Source organism: Nannospalax galili, unplaced genomic scaffold, assembly GCF_000622305.1.
Source record: "Nannospalax galili isolate Female #2095 unplaced genomic scaffold, S.galili_v1.0 scaffold589, whole genome shotgun sequence".
In the NCBI taxonomy this organism is placed as follows: domain Eukaryota; kingdom Metazoa; phylum Chordata; class Mammalia; order Rodentia; family Spalacidae; genus Nannospalax; species Nannospalax galili.
The window spans coordinates 1,236,259-1,243,504 of NW_008360324.1; the positions used below are offsets into that span (position 1 = coordinate 1,236,259).

At 37.3% G+C, this 7,246-nt stretch overlaps 1 pseudogene; it reads left to right on the forward strand.

The window, feature by feature from the left end:
• The first annotated feature begins 3,631 nt into the window (after positions 1 to 3,631).
• Positions 3,632 to 7,246, forward strand: part of LOC103727576 — an 11,796-nt pseudogene continuing 8,181 nt past the window's right edge.

A 7,246-nucleotide genomic window follows, 5' to 3' on the forward strand; every position in this document is an offset into this window, starting at 1 on the left:
TACCCCATTCTTGTGATTTCTTAAATTTTTCATAATCTTTGCTTGAGTGGTCCAATTCATCCACTTTATCTTCCAATCTTGATTCTCTGTTTTCCATTTCATTCCGTTTATTGGTGAGGCTTTCTCCTGTCATTTCTAATTGGCTTACTGACTGTTTCACTTTCTTCTTCATTTCAGCCCTTGTATTCTTCAATATTTCTAACTCTTTTCTGAATCCATTCAAAAGTTTTTCCCTATCTTCCTTCAGTTCTTTGATTTCTTTTTTTGTTTGTTCTTTAAATTCACTGAATTCTTTTATCATGTTTATAATTATTCTTTTGAGTTCCATGTCCTGCATTATCTCTACGATGTTCTCATTGTACTCCTCTAGAGGACTATGGTATTGTTGGGGATATATCATTTTGGTTTTTCATGTTATTATTTTTTCTCTGTGATTTTGACATGTGAATTTCTTTTGTAGTTTCTGATTCTTGTGTGAGACTCAGGCCTTCAAGTTTAGGTCTGCTTCTTTTTGTGAACTTTATGTGTCTTTGTGGTTTACTTTTTGTGCACAAAAAGCTGGTTTGTCTAAGCTTCTGGTTCTCTCTTTTGGTTTTATATTGGAATAACCAGATTGCTTTTGTCTTCAGGAGTTTCCACAGAGGCCCAATTCGGATGAGGGTCCGACGTTTTCAGGCTTTCTCCTAAGGTCTGGATCCCTGCAGGAACGATTTTTGCCTCAGGAATTTGGGGGTTGGATTGGCCTGGGAGCCTGACCCAGGAAAGATGGTGGTCTAGGGCAGCTGGTGGCTGTGCCACCCAGAGATGCAAAGGAAGATGGGGCCAGGAAGCGGCCCCAAGGATTCCTGGGGACTGCACTGAGGAGCTGGGTTGGTATCGATGCAAAGGATCAGGAAGTGGAAAGGCCATCCCAGGCGTCCAGGAAAGAATCTGGCTGGTCTACAGGCCCAGGCAAGCAGAAGGAGGTGAGGGCAGGGCCAGCCCCAGAGTGCTCCTGGGGACTGGAGAAGGAACTGGGTTGGTTTGTATGCAAAGGATCAGGAAGCAGTGGTGGTTCCCCAGGTGTCTGGTGCTCCAAGACAAGGAATGGGACAGGATCCAGTCTAGGAGGAGAGTCAGGTGGACAGGGGAGATGGGAGGGTGAATGACGCTGGGGGAGTCAAGGGGGCAGAGGGCATGATTGACTTACCTGGAGAGAGGCCTTCAGGTCAAAGAGAAGCCTGAAGGTTGAGCAGGCCCAGGGAAGCAGAGGGAGGTGAGGGTGGGGCCAGGGCCAGAGTGCTCCTGGGGAACGGAGAAGGAACTAGGTTGGTCTGGATGCAAAGGATCAGGAAGCAGTGGTGGTTCCCCAGGTATCTGGGGCACCAAGACAAGGAATGGGACAAGATCCAGGCTAGGAGGAGAGATGGGCGGACTGGTATCTGATTTAGAAAGTCCTTTCCTCTGCCTATATCTTTAAGGATGCTGTCTATGTTTTCTTCCAGCAGTTTCCAAGTTTCAGATTTTATATTGAGGTCTTCAATCCATTTGGAGTCCACTTTTGTGAAGGGTGAAAGATAAGGGTCAAGCTTCATTCTTCTGCAGGTAGAGATCCAGTTTTGCAGGCACCATTTGTTGAAGATGCTGTCTTTCCTCCATTGTGTGTTATGAGTACCTTTGTCGAATACCAGGTGGCTGAAATTCTATGAACTCATGTTTGGGTCTTCTACTGTGTTCCCTTGATTTAAGTGTCAAAGAAGCTTCTTTTTGCAAGAGACAGAGTCTATTACAGAGTTCTACAATGGGTCACACATAGAGAATATGTGTCTGAGAGATGCCTAGCCTTGAATGATACATCTATAGAGGAACCTCTATATTGGCTCATTAAACATGGTGTAACAGGGGTAAAGAGATACTAATACATCCCTCAACTCTCACCAATGCAACTTCCTCATGCAACAGAGGGAGATGCACACAGAAGTGTAGAGAGTAAGAGACTGCAGCGTGTATGTCCCTGGTTAGGAATCCTGTATTAAACTTCACCCACCCCCAACCCATGGCTCAGGGACCATTTCAGAAGAGGGGGTGGAAAGACTGTAAGAGCCAGGGTTGGTGCATGAACAGAGTAAGGAAATAAGGAAACAGAGACTTTCAGATCTCTGGGAACTTGCTCATGAACTTGCAACAATGGTGACAACATGTATAAGACCCATGCTCAATCAGACAAAAACCCAGCCATAGAACAGGGGAAATGGGCAGCAGGCCCCAACCCTAGACAAGGAACTATTGGCAACTGATTATTGCTGGGTGAGGGAGAGTAGACTGTCTTTAAGAGAGTGAATCTAGATCGGCTGACTAGACTCCAGTGGTTGAACTTTCACCCAGGGACATCTGGCTACAAATGCTTGACTGGATACGGCTTAACATATATCACAGAATACCTGAAATCTGGTGGGGGAGCTATGGGGTATGGGGGAGGGGAGGGGGTCTAAATTTGATTAAGACATATTATATGAAATGCACAAATCCACAATAAAAATGGGGTCAAAATTGCTCTGCAGAACTCACAAATAGTCTATTCTAGATAACACATTGGAGATTAATTACACCATTCACTTCTACTTCCATAGCACTTTATAATTTAGCAGATTATCATATATAATCAGTGACATTGTATCTACTCTTGTTATAAAATTATATAACCAATAAAAATTCTCATATATAATAAACTGTCTAATAGATCCTGAAGTTGAATTATGACCAATAGAGGCCAGATAAATGTACATGTACATAGACTAGAGCAACTGAGCATTCTTCTGGGTCATTTGAATTGCCTTTGTGACTGAACTTGTTGACAATTATAGATAGATATAGGAACCTCTGAGGGAACATTTAAAGCAGGTCTGGACTGTATGGGAATTGATATTTTAAATTTATTTTTTACATAATGTATATGCATTTCAAAAGATTGTGTTCCTAAGCACACACAATTTAAAATGTTAAAAACCCACAAGTTAATAATTGACCATGAAGCAATAAGAAATGATTTTTCTTTAATGAAAATACTTTGACTGTTTTTACAGAGATTCATAGTAAATACTTAACTCTTTTCTTTGACATTGTGCATATGTTAAATGATTAAAAGTCCAGCATCTTTAACCTTTCCATACTCATTGATACTCTCCTTTCAGATGCAACTTTGTGACATAGGCCCTCACAATTCCAGTGATTTAGTCCATATTTACCTTGTGGTCTCTAATAGCCTTCAATTTCCTGAATGTATAAAGTCCACAGGTGCCTTTCTTGACTTCAAATTTGTTTTTAATGATATATTTTTCTTGTGAGAATTAAGATTCTCAGGTACAAACTGAGAGGACTGTGACCCTCTTGGAGACTTCACGCTAACTTTTTGAATGGGACATAATTGAGGGCTATAAGGAGATGCAAAGAAAACACTCCCAGAAAACAATGGAATGTTGAGATATTAGTACATTCATATCAGGACAAAGCAAATGCTTTATAAACTTGACCCACATGGATTGGAAAGGCGTATGTTTTGAGCATTTTGTTCAAGTATTCTTAGGATTTATTAGTTCAAGATTTTCAGCTGAACATATTCCTGAGGTTTTATCAATTTTTTATTAATGTTTTTATGAAACTACTTATTGCTTTCCCTCTTCTGGTTGTTCTCACCATATTTCAGGAACAGATTTCCAGCCTTTCCTTAGGCGTACTTACTTCCCTTGGCTACTATCAAGACAGGGATGTTGTTATGGTGGACTCTTCTCCCTCAGAGTGACTGCTGGGGACACCAGAAGCAGATGTGGCTTTCGAGACACAGTCTACCATACAAGATCATGTTTATGTGTACATGTATGGCTTCCCTTCAGTACATAAAAAGGCTTAAAAAGCATGCTGTAGTTGAGAATTATTTTTCTTTATATAATACCATAAAATATTGTGCTGAGAATTTTATTCTGCATAAAATTTACTTGACACTGTTTTTGTGAATTGCCAGGGATACTCAAGCACAATGTATTTTCCTGAACTGGATCTTATTGTTCAAGGCAAGAACACATGAAATACTAAATCTTAATGCCTGCTGTTTCCCATTTGCCACATTCCCTGAATTTATTTTCTCAGACTGAAGCTGCACATTAAAAAGCCAAAATTGTGAATTTGATCTGAATTGTATTATATGTCCGATTCTTTTTAGGTAGCAAATTCCTCCACATTTTCAACATAGAATACCCTGTTTATTCCTCAGATTATCATGACTCATTGTTTTAGAAATGGCAACCTCAAAAATCATCTTTCCAACTTTGCCTTCTAGGGAGCTTATGAAGCATTACCAGCACCTGCTGGCCACGGTTTTTGCAATAGAAGAAATCAACAAGAACCTGAATCTGCTGTTCAATATGTCCTTGGGGTTTTAGCTCTTCAGTGTTGACTTCATTGATATGAAGGCCGTGGAGAGTTCCATGTCTTTGCTTTCGGGAGAGAGCCCTCCAGTTCCCAACTACAGCTGCTGGCCTGAGAGGAGGGATAAGCTGATGGCTGTGATATGAGGCATTTCCACAGGAATATCTATTCAGATTCCCCAAGTGCTAAGTCTCTACAACATTCCGCAGGCTAATGAAGGATTCTGGTCCTTGAGTTTAAACACAGTATGATAAGAATTAATGTCAATTACCATTGAAATCTACCTGATGACTTTATAGCCATGCTCAGATGCCACGGAGCTCAGAAAGTAACTGACTGTGACTAGTAATAATCAGATATATAGAGATCAGAAACGCATGTGCAAACATCTTAGTGTCGATTGCATTAAAAATGAATTTTCTGTATGAAACTGTGTATTTTGATAATGAAATGGAGATCCTTTTAAAAGGTTAAAACCTCATTTAATTTTATGTCCTATAGGGTTTATACTGAGTACAATATTGTATAACTGTAATAATTCAACTGTAAACCTTAAAATTTACAGCCGATTATGAGGGATGCATCTTAGCTCTGGAAATTGTTATTGAATATGTCAATGCTGTTGTAATGAAATGCTTCTTCTAATTATGTGGTTATTAAATAAATAATTAAAAAAGATTTAACGTTAAATAATCCAGTTAACGGGATTCTGGTCCTTGAGGTTAAACACAGTAAGATAGGAATTAATGTTAAATAATCCAGTTAACATTTATTGAAGAGTAAAGGACTCCTTAACCCTTTACTACTTAATTCTTATTTTTACTTAAAAGCATATTTATAAGATAAAATCATGCTTATGCAATAAAATTTTCTTTTAAAAATATTTCCAATAGGAAAACATATGGATAAAAATTATTATTATTATAACATATAATGTCACCACGCCAAGAAAATTTCCGTTGCTATTATTAGTAGTCTTTGGATCTTATGAAATTTTAATTTTAATCATAAAACATGGGAAATATGACAACATTGCTCACATTTTTACCATAAATACTGTAAACACTTTTATTTAGAGTTCGCTATTTTTCTGCATCATTTAAATTACGCTTAATATTTCTTTCCACAAAGTTGATTAATGTATTTATTATGGCCACTATTTAGGTTGTTCACAATTTTATTTTATTAGTAAGAAAGTTTTAATCCATGCTCTTTTTTAAAAAATCTTTTTTTGTTGAGTAGCAATAGCGTCCTATAAATATTGCTACAGTGGTTGTATTTCTAAATGTAGTTTTGTTTGACAGAATTATGATAAGCTTGAAAATTGCTATTTAGAAACATTAATTTGGCTGGGCACGATGGTGCACAAATTTAGTTCCAGCACTTGGGAGGCAAGGCAGGTGGATTTGTGTAAGATCCAGGCCAGCCCGGCCTCCACATCGCGTTCCAGGCTGGCTGGGGCTACAGGGAGACTCAGTCTCAAAAGACCAAAAAGGAGACATTAACGTATAAGCAGTAGTGACCACAGAGCATCTGTTCATTTTACTCTATATTCAGTGGAGTTACTTTTAACATTTTGTCAACTGCATTAGGCCATAACATTGATTTTTTAACTCTTTGTGAGTTACTTTTATTTCTTCTTTCATTTACTTTTACTATGGCATTTTTATGCACTCACACATATGTAACATTGTGCCTTGCTTTTCTTAGTCACCACCTCTCCTGCCCACCTCCTCCTACTGGTCCTCTTACCGTGGCATAGACCCTCTTTGGCTCCCATGTCACATGATCATTTCTTTGCTGTGCAGAAGGTTGTTTTTTTTTTCTTAAAAATATTTTATTATTTTTTTTCCCAGTTAATTATTTATTTAATAACCACATACTTAGAAGAAGCATTTCATTACAACAGCATTGACATATTCAATAACAATTTTCTGAGCTAAGATGCATCTTTTTCAAAATTGGCTATAAATTTTTAGGCTTACAGTTGAATTATTACAGTTATACAATATTTTACTCAGCATAAACCCTATAAGACATAAAATTAAATGATTTTTAACCTTTAAAAAATCTCCATTTCATTATTAAAATACACAGTTTCATACAGAAAAATTCATTTTTAATGCAATTGACATTAAGATGTTTGCACATTTCACACATGCATTTCTAATCTCTATATACCTGATTATTACTAGTGACAGTCAGTTACTTTCTGAGCACCTTGGCATCTGAGCATGGATATACAGTCATGAGGTAAATTTCAATGGTAATGTTTTTCACATCTACTAATTATTATCATTTTTTAAATCATTTAAAAATTTTTTAATAACTACATGATTAGAAGAAGCATTTCACTACAGATTTAACATATTCAATAACACACTCCAGAGCAAGAGTACATCTCTTTCACAAGTGGGTGCAAGTTTCTAGGTTCACAGTTGAGTTAATACAGTTATACAATATTGAACTCAGTATAAACCCTGTAAGACATAAAATTAAATGAGTTTTTAACCTTTAAAAAAGATCTCCATTTCATTTTAAAATATACTGTTCCTTGCAGAAAGACTCATTGTTTTTGCTACTAACACTGAGATGTTGGCACATGCATCTGTAATCTGTATGCATCTGATTATTACTAGTTATATTGGGTGCACTTGGATCCTTGTCGCCTGTGTGTCTATGAAGTCATCAGGTAGATTTCAATGGTAATGTTTATCACTTCTACTAATTAGCATGATGTAAATTTTCATGCTTCCTCCTCAAATATAATACATTTAAAAAATTTTGTTGATTGTTTTTTGTGTGTGTATATCACACAGAACATCCCAAACCATCTCATTCAACT